Here is a 27,176-nt window from a genome sequence, read left to right on the forward strand (position 1 = left end):
GCTCAATATTTTTATCTCGTTAATATTTGAGATGAAAAAAAATATTTCCACATCAGCAACGTGTGTGTGGTTGTTTTTTGTTTGTTTGGTTGGTTGGTTTTTTTGCTTTTTTTTTTTTTAGACAGAGTCTTGCTCTGTCACCCAGGCTGGAGTGCAGTGGCAGGATCTCCGCTCGCTGCAACCTCTGCCTCTGGGTTCAAGCAATTTTCTGCCTCAGCCTCCAGAGTAGCTGGGATTACAAGCAGCCGCCACCACGCCCAGCTAATTTTTGTATTTTTGGTAGAGACAGGGTTTCACCATCTTGGCCGGGCTGGTCTCAAACTCCTGACCTTGTGATCCACCCATGTCAGTTTCCCAAAGTGTTGGATTACAGGCATAAGCCACCACTCCTGGCAGTAATGTGTATTTTTAAGAGCTTGGATCTTTGCTCCATAACAAAAAAAATTCAAGTGACAAAATTCTGCTTAGTTTTCCTTTCAAGATTCATTATATCCCCTGTAATACTAACGGGACCAAAAATGTTATCTAGGAAGAAATTGTAAAAGGATGAAAATGGGGATATTAGAGAGCAGGAAAAAAGTGGATGAAAGATCTCAACATAAGGAATGATATTCTTCAGTCTTGATGAGGTTAAATCTTGTCTTTGTCTTCTATAAATGCTTACCCTTAAAATAGACAAAATAGGCATGTTAAGAAGGAAAGAGGCAGATGTGGTGGCTCATGCCTATAATCCTAGCCCTTTGGGAGGCCCAGGTGGGCAGATTAGGAGGTTAGGAGTTTGAGGCCAGCCTGGCCAACATGGTGAAACCCCATCTCTACTGAAAATACAAAAATTAGCCAGGTGTGGTGGTGGGTGCCTGTAATCCTAGCTACTGGGGAGACTGAGGCAGGAGAATCGCTTGACCCCAGGAGGCGGAGGTTGCAAGGTTGCAGTGAGCCAAGATTACACCATTGCACTGTAGCTTGGGCAACAAGATTCCTCCCCCCTCCAAAAAAAAATTGAAGGAAAGAAATTGATAGTGTACTAATACCAAACACTTTGGAACATGACATGGTGAAACAGTCGTCATTGGCGAGGTCAGCAAGGAGAAAAGATAGAATTACAATGATTTTAATTGTGCTTAAAATTTTTTTGATTAGGTCGGGCATGGTGGCTCATGCCTGTAATCCCAGCACTTTTGGAGGCTGAGGCAGGTGGATCACCTGAGGTCAGGAGTTCGAGACTAGCCTGGCAACATGATGAAACCCGATCTCTAGTAAAAATAAAAAATTAGCCGGGCATGGTGGCACACAGCCTGTCCCAGCTACTCAGGAGGCTGAGGCAGGAGAAACTGCTTGAACCCAGAAGGTGGAGGTTGCAGTGAACCAAGACTGCGCCACTGCACTCCAGCCTGGGCGACAGAGTGAGACTCTGTCTCAAAAAAAGAAAAAAATTTTTTTTAATTAAACCACTCCTACTCTGGGCAGAGACGGTCTATGCTGGGCACTTCTTTTTTTTTTTTTTTTTGCGATAGGGTCTCACTCTGTCACCCAAGCAGGAATACAGTGGTGAAATCTCAGCTCACTGCAATCTCTGCCTCCCAAGTTCAAGTGATTCTCCTGCCTCAGCCTCCTGAGTAGCTGGACCCCACCAGCTACCGTCCCCAGCTCAGCCAATTTTTGTTTTTTTGGGTTTTGTTGTTTGTTTTGTAGAGATAGGGTTTTACCATATTGCCCAGGCTAATCTTGAACTCCTGAGCTCAAGTGATCCACATGCCTCGGCCTCCCAAAGTGCTGGGGTTACAGGCATAAGCCACTGCACCCGGCCCCACTTCTCTCCTACAGCTCTCAGTAGGATAGCGAGTTTTTTAAACGAGGGTTTGTAGGTAACCTAAGAGTTTTGTAATTGTTTCTTGATCTACCCTTCATAAGTTGGGAGTCTATTAAAATGACAGACACACATTTTCAGTGTAAGGTAAGTGTGTGTGGTTTTGTTTTGTTTTTTCAAAAGTCTGCAGCACTTACAGGCTTTTATTTTATTTTATTTTATTTTTTTTATTTTTTTTTTTTTTTGAGACGGAGTTTCGCTCTTGTTACCCAGGCTGGAGTGCAATGGTGCAATCTTGGCTCACGGCAACCTCCGCCTCCTGGGTTCAGGCAATTCTCCTTCCTCAGCCTCCCGAGTAGCTGGGATTACAGGCATGCACCACCATGCCCAACTAATTTTTCGTATTTTTAGTAGAGACGGGGTTTCACCCTGTTGATCAGGATGGTCTCAATCTCTTGACCTCATGATCCACCCGCCTCGGCCTCCCAAAGTGCTGGGAACTTATAGGCTTTTGTATTCGCGGGCAGTCTCCCATCCAAGATACTAAGTAGGTCTGATCCTGCTTAGCTTCCAAGATCAGACAAGCTCAAGACACATTTAGAGTGGCAAGACCCTATGGACAAGTATATGTTTAATTCATTCATCATTGTTTGCCGCCTCATAGACTGTTTCCTACATCTACAACAACAACAAAATAGTTGAATTGAGAGTATAAAACAAGGCTTTGATGACAGTTGTGTCCACCACCATCCTTAAGAACAGAGAAAATGACTTTGGGCCACTTTCTTCATCCCTAATATACCCAAGTACCATCAAATGTTCCCTACACATTACATAGGATTTAAAGTCAGCCATCCAAAACAGCATATTACAGCATTTCCAGAGAGTGGTGTGAAGAGGGCAGAACTGATGTCTTTTTAGTTGATGTTTTCTCCCGGGCCTGCATCCATTTGACAAACCAGTTCTCCCGATGACGCCTAGAAGAAAGGACAGAAGAAAAATGTTGATGGGAATTAGAGCAACACGGCCAAAAGCACACAATTTGGCCAAGCAGAGGCACCAAAATTGCTGTTCTTAAATCCTTCAAGTTCAATCTGTTCTCCGGCAATTGGGCAGAGGGCCAAGGGGTGAGAAATAAGAAAGACGTTCCATCTACAGTCTTTCCTCTGGCGTGAAATGCCACAAAATATTCCGCACACACACATACACGAAAAGTAGAAAAACTAGCTGTGATGTTTTGTGACTGTTATCGGTTATGAAATGGAAATCAGCAAAACTATGGAAATCTCTCTCTTGAGGGGGTCAGAATCGTATTTATTCATTCAAGACTTGTTTATTGGACATTGACCTCTCGTTGCAACATAAAAAGCTCAAGAAATCATTGCGTCCACCCAACCCTGAGAACAAGCCAGTTAAACTTAAAAAAAAAAAAAAAAAAGTTTTTAAAAAACCCCAAAGGGTTCAGAGATCTGGGGACACAAATACACCCAAATTACTTAAATCCCAGAAAGAGATGAGCCCTTCTTGAGAGACAAGAATTTCCATGACTTAATCTCTGGGGGCACTGCAAAGAGCTAACATTTTCCAAGTTTGTTTGTTTGTTTGTTTGTTGTTTTGAGACAGACTTTCACTCTTGTTGCCCAGGCTGGAGTGCAATGGTGTGATCTCGGCTCACTGCAACCTCCGTCTCCCAGGTTCAAGCAATTCTCCTGTCTCAACCTCCCAAGTAGCTGGTATTACAGGCACCTGCCACCACACCTGGCTAATTTTTGTATTTTTCATAGAGATGGGGTTTCACCATATTGATCAAGCTGGTCTCGAACTCCTGATCTCAGGTGATCCACCCACCTCAGCCTCCCAAAGTGCTGGAATTACAGGCATGAGCCACCTCGCCTGGCTGGCTTCTTTGAAGACCACCTCGGATTGCATGGATTCTGATTTGCCCTATGGTGACTGTGCCTTCCTGGTTACAGATGGCATCTCTCCCAGCTCTCCTGTCCTGCTCCGAGCTTCAGGCATGGCCAGTATGTTCCATGGGAGCACTATGAGATACAGTTGGAGGGTAGCCACTGACCCCCTTTATGGCTGGGGCTTCTTGGAATTCCTAAGCGGCCATTAAATATTTTTTAAAAGGCCAGGCACGGTGGCTCATGCCTGTAATCCCAGCACTTTGGGAGGCTGAGGTGGGTGGATTGCCTGAGGTCGGGAATTTGAGAGCAGCATAGCCAACAAGGTGAAACCCCATCTCTACTATAAACACAAAAGATAGCCAGGCATGGCGGTGGTCACCTGTAGTCCCAGCTACTCAGGAGGCTGCGGAAGGAGAATTACTTGAACCCAGGAGGTGGAGGTTGGAGTGAGCCGAGATGGCACCATTGTACTCCAGCCTTGGCAACAGAGCAAGTCTCCATCTCAAAAAAAAAAAAAAAAAATGAAAAAGAAAGGAGAAAGCAAACAGAGGGCTGGGCTTCTCAGGAGCCCCATGGGGAGAAGCCGAATCAGTGAACCTGGGGCGGCCTGCAGTACCAGAGCTCGGCTGATCATTCATGGGCTTGTCACTCAGTCAGTGAAAGAACAGTGATTCCGAGGAAGGACAAATAAAGGAAAGAAAAAAGACGGAAAGGTCAGAGCATGCCCCGATGCCTCAGAAACCCAGATCCCGTTTCCCAGGCCTGGCTGTCCTTCAAGATTAGAATAATAGTGAAGACACAGAGCTTCTCCTGATGTTCTGTCACTAGTAGATGTGCTTCTGCCAAACCAAACAAGACAGAGACCGGGGCCAGGAGAGAGAAGAGACCCCAAAAAGTGACCAAGGCGATCCCTGTCAGGATAGCACAGTAACAACAATGATGCTGGCTGGCGTTTGCTGACCGCTAGCTAGCTCTATTTTGTTGTTGTTGGTGGTGGTGGTGGTGGTGGTGGTTGGTTTTTTATTGGTTTTTTCTTTTTTGAGACGGAGTCTCGCTCTGTCGACCAGGCTGGAGTGCAGTGGTGCGATCTTGGCTCACTACAACCTCCACCTCCCGGGTTCAAGCGATTCTCCTGCCTCAGCCTCCCCAGTAGCTGGGATTACAGGCACCCGCCACCATGCCCAGCTAATTTCTGCATTTTTAGTAAAGACAGGGTTTCACCATGTTGACCAGGCTGGTCCCAAACTCCTGACCTCAAGTGGCCCACCTGCCTTGGCTTTCCAAAGTGTTGGGATGACAGGCGTGAGCCACTGTGCCCGGCTTGTTTTGTTTCGTTTGTATTTTATTTTATTTATGTATTTATTTTAGAGACAGGGTCTGGCTCCGTAGCCCAGGGTGGAGAGCAGTGGTGCTCTGTGCAACCTCAAACTCCTCCACTCATGCAATCCTCCCACCTCAGCCTCCCACAGTGTTGGGATTTCAAGTGTGACCCACCACATCTGGCTGCTTCTTACATTTTAAATAAATACACTGTTTAAATTCTAGAATACTTTTTAGATTTCCTAGCTGTTCGATGCACTTTAATCTCTCATTTACTTTTGTCAGTAAAGAAACTAGCCCGTCTTCTTTTAGAGATGCAGCGTCTGATGGGCAAACAGGTGAAGTCACTTATCCACAGCTGGTACATGAGGGCACAGCACCCAGGAGGTCTGGCTCCCTGTGGATGCGAGGGTAGACATGACCAAAAGCCAGCCTTCAGATAGCAGAGCTACCTCCTCCCAGGGTGCCCAGAACAAAGCAAGGCTCTTTCAGCCTGGGGATGCCCTGAATGAAGGAACCGGCCTTTTTTGGCTCCTGTTCCAGGAGGTGTTAGGGATGGACTAAACAGTGGCTTAAAAGCTGAAACTCTGGGTTTGAATCTCAACTCCATCCATGATTAGCAGCTTAGTGGGGTGAGGGACCCTGGAGGGGGGTGATTTCTTCCTGGATCATGTGGGACTCCCCAAGAAAGATAAAAAGTTGGCCAGGATCGCTTGAGCTCAGGAGGATAAGGCTGCAGTGAGCTATGGTGGAACAACTGCACGCCAGCCTGGGCAACACAGTGAGACACTGTTTCAAAAAAATTTTAAAAGGGCCAAGAGCAGTGGTTCACACCTGTAATCCTAGCACTTTTGGAGGCCGAGGTGGGCAGATCACGAGGTCAAGAGATTGAGACCATCCTGGCCAACATGGTGAAACCTCCTTCTCTACCAAAAAATACAAAAATTATCCAGGCATGGTGACGGGCACCTGTAGTCCCAGCTACTTGGGAGGCTGAGGCAGGAGAATCGCTTGAACCCAGGAGGCAGAGGTTGCAGTGAGCAGAGATCACACCACTGCACTCCAGCCTGGCAGCAGAGCAAGACTCCATCTCAAAAAAAAAAGAAGAAGAGAAAAGTTATACTAACTGTCACAGAACGTTGGGGAAGACACTCAAAAGTGCCCAGTCATATCTCTTTCCTTTTCCCTTCGGTAACAGAATCCTAATTTTGTTCAGAGCAACAATGAACCTGGCCACAGGCAATGGAGTGTGGTCGGTTTTACTTGGGATAATCCTGTCACTCATTCTTTTCAACCCTCCCCCAATGCTAGGGTTGATCCTCTTTACTCCTTTTGACCAGTGAGCCTCAGCAGAAATTGGCTTGGGGCAGAGGGGCTGTTCTCAGAAATTATCCACTTTCCTGATCAAATGGGGCAGACACAGTTGCAACAGCTCCAGCCCCATGCCCCTGTCTTCCTACCCTGAACCCCGTCATGACATGTCATGACTTCCACGGCCATCTCAGAATGGAAGAGATCAGCTTGAAGACAAAAGCAATATATGAAGAAGGACGGGGTGGATAAGCAGAAAACCCTGAGTCTCAGGAATCCTAATACTGGGTATCTACCCAAAGAAAAAGAAATAATTGCATCAGAAAGACTCTTGCACTTGTACATTTATCACAATACTATCCACAATAGCAAGTTGTGGAATCGACCCAAGCATCCATCAGTAGATGATTGGATAAAGAATATGTGATACATATGCCCCTCACAGAATACTATGCAGCCATTAAAAAGCATAAAATCATGTCTTTTGCAGCAATATGAATGGAACTCGGGCCATTATTCTAAGTGAAATGACTCAAAAGCAGAAAATCAAATGCCAAACATTCTCACTTATCAATGGGAGCTAAACAATGGCTACTCATGGACATAAAGATGGAAATAATGGATACCGGGGACTCCGAAAGGGAGAAAAGGTGGGAGAGGAATGGGGGTAAGGGTTGAAAAGTCATCTGTTCATAATAGGTACAATGGTACCATGCTCACCATTTGGGTAATGGGTGGCATAATTGGTACGATGCTCACTATTTGGGTTATGGGTGGCATAATTGGTACAATGCTCACTACTTGGGTGATGGGTGGCAAAATTAGTATGATGCTCACTATTTGGGTGATGGGTGGCATAATTGGTACAATGCTCACTATTTGGGCGATGGGTGGCATAATTGGTACGATGCTCACTATTTGAGTGGCGGGTGTCATAATTGGTACGATGCCCACTATTTGGGTTATGGGTGGCATAATTGGTACGATGCCCACTATTTGGGTGATGGGTGGCATAATTGGTACGATGCTATTTGGGTGATGGGTGGCATAATTGATAGGATGCTCACTATTTGGGTTATGGGTGGCATAATTGGTACGATGCTCACTATTTGGGTGATGGGTGGCATAATTGGTACGACGCTCACTATTTGGGTGATGGGTGACATAATTGGTACGATGCTCACTATTTGGGTGATGGGTGACATAATTGGCACGATGCTCACTATTTGGGTGATGGGTGACATAATTGGCACGATGCTCACTATTTGGGTGATGGGTGACATAATTGGTACGATGCTCACTATTTGGGTGATGGGTGACATAATTGGCACGATGCTCACTATTTGGGTGATGGGTGGCATAATTGGCACGATGCTCACTATTTGGGTGATGGGTGACATAATTGGCACGATGCTCACTATTTGGGTGATGGGTGACATAATTGGCACGATGCTCACTATTTGGGTGATGGGTGACATAATTGGTACGATGCTCACTATTTGGGTGATGGGTGACATAATTGGCACGATGCTCACTATTTGGGTGATGGGTGGCATAATTGGCACGATGCTCACTATTTGGGTGATGGGTGACATAATTGGCACGATGCTCACTATTTGGGTGATGGATACACTAGAAGCCCAGACGTCACCATGACACAATATAACCATGCCACAAACCTGTACAAGTACCCCATGTCTATGAAATTTAAAAAACATATTTTAAGGCAAAAAAGAGAGAATGCTGGGTTTCTGGGGGTGCCAACATCATTCCGCCTGAGAGAAGCATAAAACGTAATTCGTGAAATTAGCTATGGACATTGTGAAATTGAAGCGATGGATCTACATGTTTTGCAAAGTATAAACCGAGAAAACCATTCATCCAGGTGGAATCTAAAAACACAGCTAAGGTATAAATAACATTTTCTGGAAAATTCTACCTGCTTTTCAGATCTTGTGCCCCCACTAACTTCCCATGCCAAGTTTCTCCATCTCTTCTCTCTTCTCCCCCCCATCTCTCTTTCTCTCTCCATGTTGTATCACTATTCAAGATTAACTAATCTTTTACACTGAAAGATGACACGGCATAGTAAAACGCAGTTTCGACATTAATTTCCTCGCTCAGATTTTTAAAGACCGAGCTTTTATTTCCTTATACTCCCAGTATAATTTGTTATTTGCACTGAACTAAGAAATTACAGGTACACCTTGGAGATCATGCAGATTCTGTTCCAGACCACTACTATAAAGCTGACATCTCAGTAAAGTGAATCTCACATTTTGGTTTTACAGTGCATACAAAAGTTATGTTGGCACTATACTGTAGTCTATTAAGTGTGCAATAGCATAATGTCTAAAACACAGTGTACACACCTTAATTTAAAAATACTTTATTGCTGGCCAGGTGCCGTGGCTCATGCCTGTAATCTCAGCACTTTGGGAGGCCGAGGTGGGCGGATCACCTGAGGTCAAGAGTTCAAGCCTAAGCAATATGATGAAACCCTGTCTCTACTAAAAATAGAAAAATTAGCTGGGTATAGTGGCATGCGCCTGTAATCCCAACTACTCGGGAGGCTGAGACAGGAGAATCACTTGAACCCAGGAAGTGGACGTTGTAGCGAGCTGAGATTGAGCCATTGCACTCCAGCCTGGGAAACAAGAGCAAGACTCCATCTCAAAAAAAAAAAAAAGCTTTATTGCTAAAAGTGCTAATGATCATCAGCCTTCAGCAGGTCATAATCTTTTTGCTGTGGAGGCCCTTTCCTTGATACAGATGAATGCTATCTAATCAGGGTGGTGGGTGGATGACTAAAAATTTCTTAAAATAAGACAACAGTAAAATTTGTCACAAACTTTTGAAGTTTGACTCTTCCTTTCATGAAAGATGTTTCTGAAGCATGCAATGTTATTTGACAGCATTTTCCCCAAAGTAGAACTTCCTTCAAAATTGCAGTGGATCCTCTCAAATCCTGCTGCTTTATGAGCTCAGTTTATGTAACGTTCTAAATCCACTGCTGTCATTTTAACAATGTTCACAGCATCTTCACCAGGATTAGAGTCCATCTCAAGAAACCACTTTCTTTGCACATCTATAAGAAGAAGCTTCTCATCAGGAAGTTTTATCATGAGATTACAGCAATTCAGTTACATCTTCAGGTTCCACTTCTCATTCTAGTTGTCTTGCTGTTTCTACCACAACTGAATTACTTTCTCCACTGAAGTACTGAACCCCTCAAAGTCATCCACGAAGGTTAGAATCCACTTCTTCCAAACTCTTAAGGTTGATATTTTGATATCCTCTCATGAAGCACAGATGTTATTAATGGCACCTAGAATGGTGAATTCTTTCCAGAAGGTTTTCAATTTACTTTGCTCAATCCATCAGAGGAGTCACAATCTGTAGCAGCTATGGCCTTACAAAATGTATTTCTTAAATAAGATTTAAAAGTTAAAATTACTCCTTGATCCATGGCCTGTAGAATGGATTTTTTGTCAGTAGGAAAGAAAACAATAGTCATCTCCTTGTATATCACTATCAAAGCTCATGGGTGACCAGGTGCATTGTCAATGAGCAATAATATTTTGAACAGAATCTTTTCCTGAGCTGTAGGTCTCAACAGTGGGTTTAAAATATTGAGTAAACTATGCCATAGAGAGATGTGCTGTCATACAGCCTTTGTTATTTCATTTATGGAGCACAGGCAGGGTAGAAGATTTTGCATAATTTTTTTCTTCTCTTTTTTTTTCTTTTTTTTTGAGATGGAGTCTCACTCTGTCGCCCAGGCTGAAGTGCAATGTCATGATCCTGGCTCACTGCAACCTCTGCCTCCCAGGTTCAAGTGATTCTCCTGTCTCAGCCTCCTGTAGCTGGGATTGCAGGCACACACCAACACACCTGACTAATTTTTGTATTTTTAGTAGAGATAGGGTTTTACCATGTTGGTCAGGCTGGTGTCAAACTCCTGATCTTGTGATCCACCCACCTCAGCCTCCCAAAGTGCTGGGATTACAGGAGTGAGCCACTGTGCCCGGCCTGATTTTGCATAATTCCTAAGGGTCCTGGAATTTTTGAAATAGTAAATGAGCATTGGCTTCAACTTGGAGTCACCCACTTCATTAGCCCCTAACAAGAGAGTCAACCTGTTATTTGAAGCTTGAAAGACAGGCATTGACTTCTTAGCTACGGAAATCCTAGAAGGCATCTTCTTCAGTTAGAAGGCTGTTTCATCCACACTGAAAATTGATTATTTAGTGCAGCTACCTTCCTCAATGATCTTAACTAGATCTTCTGGGTAATTTCATCAGTTTCTACATCAGCACTTTCCACTTCACCTTGCACTTCGATGTTATAGAGACAGTTTTTTTCCTTCAGCCTCATGAACCAACCTCTGCTAGCTTCAGCCTTTTCTTCTGCAGCTTCCTCACTTCTCTCAGCCTTCACAGAATTGAAGAGAGGTAGGGCCTTGCTCTTAATTAGGCTCTGGCTTAAGGAAATGTGGTGGCTGGTTTGATCTCCTTTCCAGACCTGTAAACGTTCTCTGTATCAACAGTAAGCCTGTTCTGCTTTCTTTTCATTTGTGTGTTGACTGGACTGGCACTTTCCGTTTTCTCTAGTAAGGTTTCCTTTACATTCACAACTTGGCTAAGTTGCAAAAGAGGCCTAGCAATTGGCCAGTCTTGGCTTCCAACACACCTGCTTCATTAAGCTTAATCATTTCTACCTTTTGATTTAAAGTTCCTTTCACTTGAACACTTAGAGGCCATTGTAGGGTTATTAACTGGACTAACTTCAATATTTTTGTGGCTTAAGGAACAGAGAGGCCCGAAGATTGGAAGAGAGATGAGGAAACAGCCATTCTGTGCAGCAGTCAGAACACACACGGCATTTATGGAATAAGTTTGCCATCTTCTACGTGTGCAGTTCATGGTACCCCAAAACAATTACCGTAATAACATCAAAGATCACCCATCATAGATCACTGTAATAGACATAATAATAATTAAAAAGCTGAAATACTGTGAAAATTAACAAAACATGACACAGATCACTGTAATAGACATAATAATAATTAAAAAGCTAAAATACTGTGAAAATTAACAAAACATGACAAAGATCACTGTAATAGACATAATTAAAAAGCTAAAATATTGTGAGAATTCACAAAACATGACACAGATCACTGTAATAGACATAATAATAATTAAAAAGCTAAAATACTGTGGGAATTCACAAAACATGACACAGAGACATAAAGTGAGCACATGCTGTTGGGAAATTGGTGCCAGAAGACTTGTTTCATGCTTCAAACCTTCCATCTGCAAAAAAAAAAAAAAAAAAAAAAAAAAAACTCAGTATAAGGCTGGGCGCGGTGGCTCACACCTGTAATTTCAGCACTTTGGGAGGCCCAGGAGGGCAGATCACAAGGTCGGGAGATCAAGACCATCCTGGCTAACACAGTGAAACCCCGTCTCTACAAAAAATACAAAAAATTAGCCGGGCGTGGTGGCATCTGCCTGTAATTCCAGCTACTAGGGAGGCTGAGGCAGAAGAATCACTTGAACCTGGGAGGCAGAGGTTGCAGTGAGCCGAGATCACACCACTGCACTCTAGCCTGGGAGACAGTGTGAGACTCTGTCTCAAAAAAAAAAAACCCTCAGTATCTGCAAAGTGCAATAAAGCAAAGCCCAATGGAACAAGGTATGCCCGCACTATTCTAAAACTACGTCATTAATACTATTGTTGGTGGTGCTGTCACTGTGCCCAGCACAGAGTAGGTCCTCAAATATTTGGTGAAGCAATGACTATTAGCCAACAGAGAAGCCCAACGCAGGGCCAGTGTCACTGGAAAGCTGGGTCCCCTTAAACCACCAGATGGCATCCTCAGCCTGGGATTCTTCAGGAAGCCTTGCGAATCCTACAGAAACTGCATCACACGTCTGTTTCCTCACAATGGTTCTTTTCTTTGGACAAAGACATCTGAGGAAATGGATTCTTTCCGGTAAAACAAAATGTGATTTGGAGAATTAGCAGGCTGCCCTTCATTCTTGGCAGTAAAAGAAACCAGCATCATGATTACTCATCCTTGCCCAGGCTGCATGTTATGGATCAAAAATGGGGTGGTCTGGGACCCAGGGCTCATACACTGCTGCCCCCCAACCAGAGAACCACACAGAAGACTTTCAAGGACTGTAACTTGTACTGAGGTTCTCTAGAAGGGACTGAGTGGGACATATATTACCAGGCACATTACACAGAAAAACTTCTTTAAAATCCTCCATACCCATTTCTGTCCCCACGAGCCTCACATTCCTGGGAACCTACTCACATCCCTCTCCTTCCCCAACCTCAGGAATTCTCCCACCCCCTACCCACGTGGCTTTCTTCCGCATAAGGTTACCAAATATACAAAATAAAAATACAAGACACCCAATTAAATTTGAAAATCAAATAAATCTGTAGTATTAATAATCAAGTTCTGACTCTGTGGGACACCTGACCATGGTCTGGCCAATCACAGGTTCCGTGATTAGTGGAAAGGTGGTCACATGAGCCAAGTTGGTCCAATGGGAAAGTGTAATATCTGGGACATATTTATACTAAAAAAAAAAAGTGTTGTTTATCTGAAATTCAAATTTAATGAGGATCCTGGATTTTCTCTACAACCCTACCACCACACCCTGCTTACCTAAAAACAATGCATAAGATGAACTAATTCTACAGTACCTGCTGCACACTTAAAAATCTGTTCAGGACCAGGTGCAATGGCTCATGCCAGTAATCCTAGCACTTTGGGAGGCCAAGATCGGAAGACCATTTGAGGCCAGGAGTTTGCTGAGGCAGGAGGATCACCTGAGCCCAGGAGGTCAATGCTACAGCAAGGCATGATTGTGCCACTGTACTCCAGCCAGTGCGACAGAGCAAGACCTTGCCCCCCAGAAAAAGAAAGAGAAAATTCATCCTGTCTTCCCACCCCAACTTCACACATATGGAGAACTATTAAGAATTCAGTCATACTGGCCGGGTGCGGTGGCTCACCCCTGTAATCCCAGCACTTTGGGAGGCCAAGGCAGGCAGATCACAAGGTTAAGAGATCGAGACCATCCTGGTCAAAAAAAAAATTACCTGGGCGTGGTGGCACGTGCCTGCAGTTCCAGTTACTCGGGAGGCTGAGGCAGGAGAATAGCCTGAATCCGGGAGGCAGAGGTTGCAGTGAGCTGAGATCGCACCACTGCACTCCAGCCTGGGTGACAGAGTGAGACTGTGTCTCAAAAAAAAAAAAAAAAAAAATTCGGTCATACTCACAAAACACGTATACTTCATCTGGAAAATTATATCGATGTTATGTACAATTTTCCTACCTCTAACAATAAGTCTGAGAACCTAAGGATTCAAGACCCACAGGTAAGAATCAAATACTCTGTGTTGGTGGATCCTAAGACATCTGGAAGTGCCAGAGAGATACGCCTGGAAGCGGACCTTGGCTGAAGAGGGATGCGGTTGAGGGGTAAATATGCAGCTCCCCCTTCCCTTGGGAGGGACACCCCTGAAGCATGTTCTACGCCGTCCCCAGAGTTCCCAGGGAGACCAGGACCTCATTGTTGGCAGCACTCAATAACATGCCTTCTGGGCTGGTCACGGTGGCTCACGCCTGTAATCCCAGCACTTTGGGAGGCCGAGGCGGGTGGATCACAAGGTCAAGAGATCGAGACCATCCTTGTCAACATGGTGAAACCCCGTCTCTACTAAAAATACAAAAAATTAGCTGGCATGGTGGCGCGGCCTGTAATCCGAGCTATTCGGGAGGCTGAGGCAAGAGAATTTCCTGAACCCAGGAGGCGGAGGTTGCGGTGAGCCAAGACCGCGCCATTGCACTGCCTGGGTAACAAGAGTGAAACTCCGTCTCGAAAAAAAAAAAAGCTTTCTGTTGGCTTTCTTTCTTTCCCAGCCTCACTTCTCCGTTCCTTTTCTGCAGTATCCTGGTATCACCTCCAAATGAAACCACTTCTAGAGGAATCCCTGACTCAGGGTCTGCTTCCAGAGAATGCAAACTCAGCAGACTCCCAACAAACCGGAGTCCACCCACATCTTCAGGCTAAAAACCCCTGTTCTAGAGGACTTGACACGCCCAGCGAGCGGTGCTCACTGCAGAGCAACCCGATGTGGTGAGTTAGCTAGCGCCTTGTTTAAAAAAGAAACAAATTCCCAAGACCCTGTGGCTCCTCGCACCTGATGTTCTCATTGCCATCGGTTTGTGAATTCTTGAACTCTTCCAACCCTTGTGTTCCTAAGACACAGGCAGGTCGTGCTTTTAGGGGGATGACTTATTGTTCCCTGTCAATTCTGCCCATTCCTCCACTGTGCTAAAAACCCTACGTTTGTATGAAACAGCCTTCTTACTGGCTTAATTCAGCTCCCTGTGATCTCCCCGCCCACAAGAAAAATTCCTGAAGCAGATGCTCCTTCCCTATCCGCTGAGCCTTCCTCACTTTCTGTCTCATTTAGAAGAGCAATAGTGGGGGCTGGGCGCTATGGCTCACATCTGTAATCCCAGCACTTGGGAGCCAAGACGGGTGGATCACCTGAGGTCAAGAGTTTAAGACCAGCCTGGCCAACACGGCAAAATCTCATCTCTACTAAAAATTTAAAAAAAAATTAGCTGGGTGTGGTAGTGAGTGCCTATAATCCCAACTACTTGGGAGGCTGAGGCAGGAGAACCACTTGAACGTGGGAGGCAGAGGTTGCAGTGAGCCGAGATCACGCCATTGCACTCCAGTGTGACTGATAGAGTGAGACTCTGTCTCAAAAAAAAAAAAAAAGAAGAAGAAGAAGAAGAAGAAGAGCAGAGCAATAGTGATGGGAATGGCCTAATGGCACAGTGAGCAATCTCAGCAGGCAGACCTGGCGCCATCACTGAATACCCCTGGGACACTGGCCAGAGGTGCCAATTTCCCAATCTGTAAAATGGAGTATAATAATGGTAACTACTCTATATAGTTACTGCTGAGAACAAAATGAGATAATACAGTAAAATGCTTAGCACAGTGCCTGACACATGAAAAATGCTTGAGGCATGCGGGCCTTCGTTGCCACTCAAGCCTAGCAGTCTTAAATATTTCTTGAATAAATGAAGTCAACACATAAGGCCACGCTGTGGGCAGTGCCCTTGGCTAAATCTCCGAAGACCTGAGGTCCTGCCTCTTACAGCCATTCTCTCCTGATTCTCTGTCTCTTTTTCTCTCTGTCTCTGTCTCTTATAGTTCCATCTCTGCCTCTCTCTGTGTGTGTTTCTCTTCTCCTATTCTCTTTACATGTGGTCTGTTTCTTTCTCTCTTGCTCTCTCTCTGTGTGTGTGTTTCTCTTCTCCTATTCTCTTTACATGTGGTCTGTTTCTTTCTCTCTCTCTCTCTCTCTCTGTGTGTGTTTCTCTTCTCCTATTCTCTTTACATGTGGTCTGTTTCTCTCTCTCTCTCTCTCCCTCTCTCTCTCTCTCTCTCTCTCTCTCTCTCTCTCTCTCTCTCTCTCTGTGTGTGTGTGTGTGTGTGTGTGTGTGTGTGTGTGGCTCTGTTTCTTTCTCTCTGTCTCTTTTTCTCACTTTCTGTTTCTCTCCTGGTCTCTGTCTGTATCCAGCCCCCGCCACATCACCCCCACACCAACCTCCTCTCGCAGGGACCAAGTTGTCAGGCTGCTCACGTCGTGGGCTGCCTTGAAACCTGCCATGCACATTCTCATAGCTAGATTTCTCCTGCATCCACCTTTGCTTAAAAAAAAAAAAAAATCTTTTGACCTTTGAGATTCAAATAAAAAGGGCATAGAATAGCCTCAGGAAATAGCAGTGCCTGGAAAAAACAAATCTCATTCCTAAACATTGTGATCATTTTTCCTTTTATTTCCATCTCTGCTGCCTGAAGCAGGAGAGACTTTGTGTTTTTGAAAGACACATAGTACAAGGGTGTGGGGACCCCTGGAAGTCCTCGGTGGAAGTTGCCCCACAACCAATCCTCCAAGTGAAGTGCTCCTCACTACCCCAGTCCCCACCATGAACACCAAGGTGAGCTGAGCTGATAACAATTTTGTTTTCTGGAATCCGTCAACATGCCCACAGATGTACCCAGCAGTTGCCTCCTAATCCTGCTGAGCCATTAGCCACAAATTCCTCTTTTGTTACAATTTAGCTGTGAGCTTCAGAGACTGACAAGAGTCAGGGGAAGGGAGAGGAGGGTAAGGCTGTGAAAAGATCCTGAAGAGGTGTTAAGAGCTCAGCTGTTGAGCCAGACATCCCTGGGTTCAAGCCTGGCCAGAATACTTAAGGGCTGGCTAACCTTGGGCAGAGTGACGGCTAACAAGTGTTCAGTGCTTGTAATGTGCATGGCATTGTGATAAGCTCCGTAAAGATGATCTCATTTAATCCTCCCTGCAACCCTGTGAATGATAGACCGGCTGCGGCCCAGAGAGGCTGGCTAACTCATCCAGTGTCATGCAGCGAAGTGGTCACTCTTTGAACTGTCCACTTCCTCAGCCCAATCCCTGGAGACTTTGAGTGGGGGAAATGCTGGTTCCTGGTATTCCCCACCCCCACTCTGAGTGTCCTAACCCCCATGGTTACTCCCAGTGGAATTTTCACCCATCTTTTCACCCATTTCGCCCCAGGAAGCTGTGTAACTGCTTCTAGTGCTGGCCCCTCACTGGAGTGGAGTCCATGCAGTTCTACAAATTCAAAGCAGCGTCAACACCCTGGTTGTCAAGGCAGACAGGTAAGTGAGTATAGGGCATTTTCAGCAAGCCTTGGGGGTACTCTGTGTCTGCTTCTTGAGCATCCAGAGCTCCAGTCGGTAGCCTCCCAATGCATGACTGTGGACTACTGGAGAAGGAGCAGGAAGGTGTGGAGGGCTAACCAGTAAGCTGGGCGTGGTGGCAGGTGCCTGTAGCCTGTAGTCCTAGGAATGTGAGGCTGAGTGTGCCATGACTGAGCTCGTGAACAACCACTGCATTCTAGCCTGGGCAACATAGAGACCTCATCTCTTAAAAAAGAAAAAAAAACTTTGGGAGCCAAGGCAGGCAAATCACGAGGTCAGGAGTTCGAGACCAACCTGACCAGCATGGTGACACCTCGTCTCTTCTAAGAATACAAAAATTAGCTAGGCATGGTGGCATGCGCCTGTAATCCCAACTACTCAGGAGGCTGACACAGGAGGTGGAGGCTGCAGTGAGCCAAGATCATGCCACTGCACTCCAGCCTGGGTGACAGAGCAAGACTCCATAAGAAAAAAAACAAAAAAAATGAGAAACACTGTTCAACTCTTCAGATACACTCTCCTCTGGCGAAAGCAATCTAAGATAGTTTCCTTTCATATATGAACATTTCCAAAATTAGGATATATCTTACAATTAATGCTATTTTTAACTACTTGGTAGCACCGTCTTCAGCATATGTAAAAGAACAGTGAGTCCTACAAAGATATACCTTCTATTCGGTGATCTATGGAAGGTCAGGGGCTGGCTCTTATTGGCCCAACTTGGATCACATGCCCCTCCCTGGCCAATCATGGTGTCTCTAGTAACACCTTAATTACATGCATCTCTGGGATTGGAAGTTGAGGTCTGCCTCATCTGAACAGGTGGTTCGACAAAAGATGAGTGACTTCTGGGAGGAAAATCAAAATGCCATTACCAGGACAAAGAGAACTGTGGATTCTAGAGAGGTAGAAGCAACCACTGCATCCTCTACCCAGAGTCATTATGAGTTTCCATGAGAACATCTGTGTGAGACAACTGGCCCATAGAAAATGCTCAGTACTCTCACCTGCTAATATTATTAAAGATGCCGAGTTTAAATGTTTTATCTGAACCTATTCAGGCCTCTACACAAAACTTCTAGTTTGCAGGAAATGCCCATTAGAAGTGGAGGGTAGGCCGGGTGCGGTGGCTCACGCCTATAATCCCAGCACTTTGGGAGGCCGAGGCGGGTGGATCACGAGGTCAAGAGATCGAGACCATCCTGGTCAACAAGGTGAAACCCCGTGTCTACTAAAAATACAAAAATTAGCTGGGCATGGTGGCGCGTGCCTGTAGTCCCAGCTACTCGGGAGGCTGAGGCAGGAGAATTGCCTGAACCCAGGAGACGGAGGTTGCAGTGAGTCGAGATCACGCCATTGCACTCCAGTCTGGGTAACAAGAGCAAAACTCCGTCTCAAAAAAAAAAAAAAAGAAGAAGAAGAAGTGGAGGGTATACACAGGACTGGTTTTTGTTTTTTGTTTTTTTTTAACTTCTCAATGTATTTGGAATTTTTCAAAATAAAAACAGATTAGTAAGAAAGATGCTTAGGCTGGGTGTAGCAGCTCACACCTATAATCCCAGCACTTTGAGAGGCCAAGGCAGGAAGCTCACTTGAGCCCAGGAGTTTGAGACAAGCCTGGGAAACATAGTGAGACCTTGTCTCTACCAAAAAAAAAAAAAAAAAGAAGAAGAAGAAAATTAAATTAGCTAGGTGTGGTGGTGCATGCCTGTAATCCCAGCTACTTAGGCAGCTGAGGCGGAAGGATCATTTGAGTCCAGGAGTTTGAGGCTGCAGTGAGCTATTGTATGTGCACTTAGAGCAAGATCCTGTCTATAAAAAAGAAAACAAGATGTTTGTCGTAACTAATAATTAGAGAAACGCAAACAGAAACAGAGATCACCACTTCATACCCACTAGTATGCCATAATGGCAAGTACTGGCAAAGATGTGGAGACATTGCAGTCACTGTAGAGCTGCTATGGAAACACTTGGGCAGTTCTTCATCAAGTTAATGGAATTACCATATGATGCTACAATTCCACTTCTAAGTATATCCTCAAAAAGAATTAAAAAACGGTGCTCGGCCGGGTGTGGCGGCTCATGCCTGTAATCCTAGCACTTTGGGAGGCTGAAGTGGAGAGATCATGAGTTCATGAGTTCGAGACCAGCCTGGCCAAGATGGTGAAACCCTGTCTCTACTAAAAATACAAAATATTAGCTGGGTGTGGTGGCGGGCGCCTGTAATCCCAGCTACTCTGGAGGCTCAGGCAGAAGAATCGCTTGAACCTGGGAGGCGGAGGTTGCAGTGAGCTGAGATCACACCATTGCACTCTAGCCTGGGTGACAGAGCAAGACTCCATCCCCCCCCAAAAAAATGGGTGCTCAAACAAATACTTGTACATGGATGTTCAAAGTGGCACTCTTCGGCCAACAGGTGGAAACAATTCAAATGTCCATTAATGGACAAATGAATAAACTGTGGTCTATACAGTGGAATATTATTCAGCCATAAAAAGGATGAAATACTGATACATGCTTTAACACCGATGAACCTTGAAAACATTTTCCTAAGTGAAAGAAGCCAGACACAAAAGATCACATATTGTATGATTCCATCATAATGAAATATCCAGATAGGCAAATCCATAGAGACAGGAAGCAGACTGGTGGTTCCCAGGGACTGAGGGTGGAAAGAAGGAGGAGTAACTGCTTAATGGGTATAGGCTATTCTTTTGAGGTGATTAAAATATTTTGGAATTAGAAGTGGGGTTGCACAACATTGCACATATACTAAATGCCACTGAATTGTTTACTTTGCAAAGGTTCATTTTATGTTGCGTGAATTTCACCTCACTAAAAAAAAGTTGATGGGAAAATGAAATAAAAATAAATATATAGAAGCCTGCCCAGGAAATATTTATAGGAAAGTAGGAAAATAAGACAGGGAATAGGAGATAGTAAAAAAGTGCACTGAGCAAGTTAGTCCTGTGGGCGACTGGAGCTCCATCCCTCGGGGACCCCAGGGGACCAGTGCAGAGCACACACTTTGGTCTTCCTGTTCCAAATGGTGAAGGAGCAGAGACATGTGTTCCAGCTCTCAGCAGTCATTGTATGAGAGCTGCTCTCAGAGGATGTTTATCTCTGATACTTTCGGGCCTGTCCCCTGGGTCAACAGAGCTCTCCAGAGAAAGCCCTCAAGTCAAAGGACACAGGTGCACAGAAGTGGTCAAGACCAAGGGCATAGGTGGCATCTCCTGCAAGTTCTAAGATGAGTGTGTATAATGAGGCAAACGAGAGTGTCTCCTCTGCAGTCAAATGGCTTGTAAAATCCAGAGTAAAATAGATACAACAGTTTCTCCTTTTGCATTTGTGAGCGCACCAAAGTGTTTTGCTGAATCTTATTGAGAATTACATTTGCTTCCTTTCTTTCTCCCTTCTTTCCTTCCTTCCTTCCATCTCCCTCTCTCCTTCTTTCCCTCCCCCTCCCTCCCTCCCTCCCTCCCTCCCTCCCTCCTTCCTTCCTTCCTTCCTTCCTTCCTTCCTTCCTTCCTTCCTTCCTCCTTTCCTTTTTTCTTCTCGAGACAGAGTCTCACTCTGTTGCCCAGGCTGGAGTGCAGTGGCACAATCACAGCTCACTACAGTTTGGACCTCTCAAACTCAAGGGATCCTCCTGCCTCAGCCTCCCAAGTAGCTGGAACTACAAGCACACGCCACCATGTCCAGCTAATTTATTTATTTTTGTTTATTTATTTGTTTACTTATTTTAAGATGGAGCCACACTCTGTTGCCCAGGCTAGAGCGCAGTGTTGAAATCTTGGCTCACTGCAACTTCCGCCTCCCAGGTTCAAGTGATTCTCCTGCCTCAGCCTCTCAAGTAGCTGGAACTATAGACACACACGTCACCATGCCCAGCTAATTTTTTTGTATTTTTTAGTAGAGACGGGGTTTCACCATGTTTCCCAGGCTGGTCTCGAACTCTTGAGCTCTGGCAATCCACCCACCTTGGCCTCTCAAAGTGCTAGGATTATAGACATGAGCCACCATGCCTGGCCTTATTATTATTATTATTGTAGAGACAGGGTTTTTTTTGTTTGTTTTTCTTTCTGAGATGGAGTCTTGCTCTGTCACCAGGCTGGAGTGCAGTGTCATGATCTCGGCTCACTGCAACCTCCGCCTCCCGGGTTCAAGCAATTCCCCTGCCTCAGCCTCCTGAGTAGCTGGGACTACAGAGATGCGCCACCAAGCCCAGCTAATTTTTGTATTTTAGTAGGGACAGAGTTTCACCATGTTGGCCAGGATGGTCTCGATCTCCTGACCTCATGATCCGCCCGCCTCGGCCTCCCAAAGTGCTGGGATTACAGGTGTGAGCCACTGTACCCAGCCTAGACAGGGTTTTACTATGCTGCGCAGACTGGTCTCAAACCCCCGTGTTTAAGTAATCCACTCTCCTCAGCCTCCCAAAGCACTGAGATTACCAGCATGAGCCACCACACCCACCCTGCATACTTTTTTTTCCCATAAAAACATATCATTACCAGCTCATTGGGAAGCTGGAGTGGAAGGTCAGCACTGCTCTCCTGTTGATAGTGCCCCATGCCTGGCCTACAGGTAATTGACTTTTCCAGGTGAATCACACCTCTACGGACCAACAAGGAAGGTCTCCCCAGATCCAGAAGAATCCCAGGGTTTGTGAAAAATGCATGCTTCACTCTCCCCTACACATGCAAATATGTGAAAATCATGAATTCTTAAAGCAGCTGCCCCAACGTGAAATTTACTAGTAAGAAAAGCTAGGGCTCCTGGGAATGAATCCCACAAGCAAGGAAATACCAGCCAATGGAAAAGCAGCCTCCCCTTGCCAGAGCCGTATCCCTAGCACTGTGAACACAAGATTCACACAGGCGTCAGTCACTGCATCTGCCCCACTGGTGGCTTAAAAGTGGGAGTGCTGAAGACGAGTTGGAACAATGACATGGTGATGTAGAGAGGAACAGTGTAGAGGCTTGAAATTCTCGCGGGGGAAGATGACTTCGTCTTCACCATTCTGCTTGTATTTCTTTGGAAGGTCTTGTCGGGTGTGCCGGAGAAAGCCCCAGACTGTGGCTATTTTGCCACTGACTTTAACCGATAGACTGGCATGCACTCCCCATGGCAGCTCCGATGTGCTCAACCTGTCACCGCCTCTTCAAAACATCGTTGGTTTCCATGGAGACGAAAAAGCACTTGCTGGAAGAGCTGCTGGAAATTTCAAGTCAAGATGTCCAGAACTACCCTGCCATGTCTTTTCTAAGACCTGATTTGAAAGAGAAACAGTAGCACAACTTTGCAAAGAGAACAAAGGAAAACAAAGCATCATCAGAATGGTTTGACACCGTTTCTACATCTCAACATCCTGTCTGGGTTTTCCTGTTCTTTTAAAAACAAGCTCCAGGGAGCTATCGGGTGAAGCAGATCTCCTGATCTGCAGGCTCCTGACTTCAGACATGATTTTATTATGGCCAAGAAACCAGTGTGCTCTTCTCAGAGCTTAAATCTTGATAGGTCAATGCAACAACATGACTGTGAATATGCTTACAAAATGAACCCAGCATCTCCCGCATGCCAATCTGCCTCCCACTCTCAAGGCTAAAAAAGAGCTCCTCAACTTCTGTGATTATACAGTATATCTATTTTTTATGTCTATTCTGTAAGGCAGTAATGTGGAATGAAAGATAATAGCGTCTTCTAACAGCTGTCAGATTAACATATCATAAGACGAAATTTTAAAAGAGAACTTCTAAAGAGGACACTCAGTTTATTTTTTAAAAATAGACTCGAAAAAATAGAGAAGCTAACATTTTTGTTTCTCTATTATGATATAAAAACTTAGCTCTTCTGACAAAGGCCCCGTTTTGGCCTTTATTTTTCTGATAAAGTTCATTTGGGCCATTAGGAAACTGTGACCTTAACCTTTTGGTTTTCAATACGTGATTCCGGTAGTTAATGGGAAACTTCTGACTTCTCCATTTCAGATGCTGGAATCACTGTTCTTCCTCCAGTACCCAAGGTAGAAAGCTGGGACTCATCCTTGACTCCTTCTTCTTCCTTAACCCCCACATCCATCAGTCGTCAAATGTGTTTATCTTCTGAACGTTTCTCAAGTTCTCTTGCTCCTTTTCATTGCCACTCTCATTGTCCCAGTAGAGATGCTGGCTAAGACTATTGCAGGAGAGTCCTAGCTAATCTCTCTGCTCTTGATCTTTCCCTCCTCAAATCCACCCTCCATGTAGTAGCCCTGTTTTCCAAAAATTGAGGCCAGATATTGTAGTATGAATGCTGGATATCATGAAAAGGAGTAAGTATAGCTGGGGTGTCCAGGGGTGGACTGTATCAGTCACAATTGATGCTCCCCTTCTTGGAAAGCCCAGACACCATTAATGCATGCTCCTCTCTCCCCTACACATGCAAATATGTGAAAATCAGGAATTCTTAAAGCAACTGCCCCAACCTGAAATTTACTAGTAAGAAAAGCTAGGGCTCCTGGGAGCCAAGCCTCCACTGCCCCAGTGCTGACTTTCTTGCCTTCCCTGAGATAAGGCTGGGGTCAGACACAATCTCCATTGCATTAATCATGGCGGAAGCTATAGCAGCTGGACACCCAAGTTCCTGACCACGTCAGCTTCATGGAGACCTGACTCTGCTCATCATGTCCAGATTTAGATGAAGCTCTGTGCAACAGAGCCTGGGATCTGGCCTTCCCAGCAGCTTCCCAGAAATGCTAGTTTAAGTGTGGAGACTTAGTGCTCCGTAGGATAAACCTTAAATAATGAGAGTCAAAAGTCAAAAGGAGACAAGGGAAAAATTCATCTCTCGTCCTCTCTTTGATGAACTGTTCTGAGGCATAGTGTTTCTCTACAGCCTGCTCAGAGAGGTCCCATGTGACTGATCAGCTGGCTGTGCCACTTCATGGAGCTATGGCTTGCTCAGTATCTCACGCTTTATGTTGTTCCATCCCCATCTTTGGCTTATGCCTTGCCCTGCAATCTTCACCTAACTTTTCTCATGCCTTAAGACTCAGCCCAACGTGTCAACTTCCCTAACCTCCTACCGTTTCCATCCCACAAAAATGTCTAAGTCAGGTACACCTTCTCTGTACTCCCACAGAAATCTGAATCCTTGGAACTGTTGGCTTTATTGAATAATCTGCTCTTCTGTCCCTCTTCCCCATCAGGCTGTGAACTCCTCCAAGAGCAGGGACCATGCTTTAACGATTTGTCTTCCTAGCACCTAGCACTGTGCCTAAAACACTCAGTAAAGATTGGCTAAACCAAAGGGCTGATTTATAGGCCATTCATGAGGCTTCAAATAGTGAAAAAGATTTTTACAGTCACACAATGCTAAAGAAAGGCATTCCTGGACATAGACACAGCCCGAGCAAATAGCTAAAGCAGGAGACTGTCAGTGTATAGCGGACATGCTTAGCCAGATAGGGGCTTCCTTGTAGAAGGTCTTGACAACCAGGCTGATGAGTTTGCATATCTTTTCCATGGGTTAGCTGAGAGCCATTGAAGCCAAGTTGTTGATTAGGAAGCTTAAACCATCAATGATATGTAGGATGACTGGGGAAGAGGGTACAGATTGGGGAACTGTGCAGATTGGAATTACCAGAGTAGCAGAGAGAATGGGAAAGAGATGCTTGTGAGGAAGATGGGAGGTAGAATCTACAGGAGTGTAGCAAGCACCTACAAGTGAGAGGAATGGAAGTTGGCTTCTGGTAGTCAAAACATGGGCTCTTGGAGATGGCAGAAAAGAAAAGATGGAAAGATTTCTGATTTCGATTCCGAAGAATCATCAGAAGCATTTTAATAAAAGATGAATCTTCTGCAGCATAGATGCACAGATACACATTATCGTGATCACCACCACCACCAGCAATGGCCAACTTATGAGTCCTGGTTTTCATTCTTCCACCACTGCTTTTTTTTGAGATGGAGTTTCACTCTTGTCACCCAGGTTGGAGTGCAATGGTGAGATCTCGGCTCACTGCAGCCTCCATCTCCTGGGTTCAAGCGATTCTCCTACCTCAGCCTCCTGAGTAGCTGGGATTACAGGCACCCACCACTGAGCCCAGCTAATTTTTTGTATTTTTAGTAGAGATGGGGTTTCGCCACATTAGCCAGGCTGGTTTCAAACACCTGACCTCAGGTGATCCACCCTCCTCGGCCTCCCAAAGTGCTGAGATTACAGGCATGAGCCCTGTACTGACTCCACCACTGCTTTTTCCATCAGTGGTGGGCACAGGAGTAAAATAACATTTCCACAAATGCAGAGGGCAAAAACCATCTGTCCTGCCAATATATGCCTCTTTATTAATTTTTTTTTTTTTACAGAGTTTTGCTCTGTCATCCAGGCTGTAATACTGTGGCACGATTATAGCTCACTGCAGCCTGGAACTCCCAGACTTAAGCCATCCTTGCATCTGTCTCCTGAGCAGTGGAACTACAGGTATACACCACCCTGCCTAGCTAATTTTTCTATTTTTTGTACACACAGGATCTCCCTATCTTGCTCAGGCTGATCTTGAACTTCTGGGCTCAAGCAGTCCTCGCACCTCAGCTTCCCAAAGTGCCAGGACTACAAGCATGAGCCGCAATTTATGCTTTAAATGTAAGGCGAGTCAGCAACAGCAAAATTGTCAGCACCCCCTTTTGTTCATCCTGCAAAGTCCCGTCTCTCTATGTTAACCTAGAAATCCATACTGTGAGCATAAACTTCTTGAGTCTACATGAATAATTTCTTTTAGAGCCAGATAGCGTTGATGGCTTAGAAAAGGAAGCAAAAGAATCAGGAAGAAAAGGCAAAAGTTACATAGCAATAGAAAAATTCCTTTGTTGCCAAGCAGTGACTCCCGCATGTAATTCGAGTACTTTGCGAGGCTGAAGTGAGAGGATAACTTCAGGCTAGGAGTTTGAAACCAGCCTGGGTGACATAGTGGCGCCCCATCTCTACAAAAAATATAAAACTTAGCCAGGCATTGTGGCATGTGCCTGTAGTTCCAGAGACTTAGGAGGCGGAGGCAGGAGGCTCACTTGAGCCCAGGAGTTCAAGGCTGAACTGATCAAGGGAGCCATGGTCGTGCCACTAACTCCAGCCTGGGTGGAGACGCCATCTCAAAAAACGAAAAGGTAAATTCCTCTTTTCTTACATTAAGTCATTAGTGTTACTTTTTTTTTTTTTTTTTGAGACGTAGTCTTGCTCTGTCGTCCAGGTGGGAGTGCAGTTGTGTGATCTCGGCTCACTGCAACCACTACCTCACGGGTTCAAGCGATTCTCCAGCCTCAGACTCCCAAGTAGTTGGGACTACAGGCGCGTGCCAGCAGGCCCAGCTAATTTTTGTATTTTTAGTAGAGACGGGGTTTCACCATGTTAGCCAGGATGGTCTTGATCTCCTGACCTCATGATCCACCCACCTCGGTCTCCCAGAGTGCTAGGATTACAGGCATGAGCCACCGCGCCCAGCATCATTGGTGTTATGGAAAGGGAGAAACTTGGAGGCTGTTATTTCCAACAAGCTGTTATTATTAGTATTGCATTGTCATCATTTTCATGTTTCAATCCCTTACTCAGTGCCCTGCTGTGGCTGTTAATTGGTCAAGGAGTTAGGAGCATTAAGTGAATATCCTCTTGAACAGCTGGCTCTAAGAGAAGATAGAAAATAGAAGTTGCAATCCTCCTTCTTTGAGGTTACTCTCCAAAATGAGCAACTCGGACACAAAGGATCATTTAGAAATGAGAGACTAGAGACTATTCTTGGATAATGGACACTAACGGACTAAAAGTAAAAATAAATAGATACATATTTTTATCATGTGAGAGTAAGTAGGGGTGTGCTGGAAGACCTGGAGCATCGTTTTTGAATGGAGTGGTTTGGAGAAATCTGTCTCTTCCTTTTCATCAAGTTATTCTGGGTGGCCTTCATCAAGGCCATCTATAAAACTGTGAAGATCTATTAGATCGAGTGCCTGGGCGTTGCAAAGTGATCTGGAGATAGGTGGAGAGGAAGTCTACTCCATA

The 27,176-nt window shown here is 45.1% G+C and overlaps 1 long non-coding RNA gene across 1 annotated transcript in view; it reads right to left on the reverse strand.

Annotated features, from left to right (window-relative positions):
- Window positions 1-2,008: 2,008 nt before the first annotated feature.
- Window positions 2,009-27,176, reverse strand: part of LOC108594010 (uncharacterized) — a 28,180-nt gene continuing 3,012 nt past the window's right edge. The window contains exon 3 of the long non-coding RNA XR_001914651.4: window positions 2,009-2,784. This is a non-coding gene — a long non-coding RNA (uncharacterized LOC108594010). The remainder of the gene's footprint in view (window positions 2,785-27,176) is intronic.

Source organism: Callithrix jacchus, chromosome 1, assembly GCF_049354715.1.
Source record: "Callithrix jacchus isolate 240 chromosome 1, calJac240_pri, whole genome shotgun sequence".
Classification (NCBI taxonomy): domain Eukaryota; kingdom Metazoa; phylum Chordata; class Mammalia; order Primates; family Cebidae; genus Callithrix; species Callithrix jacchus.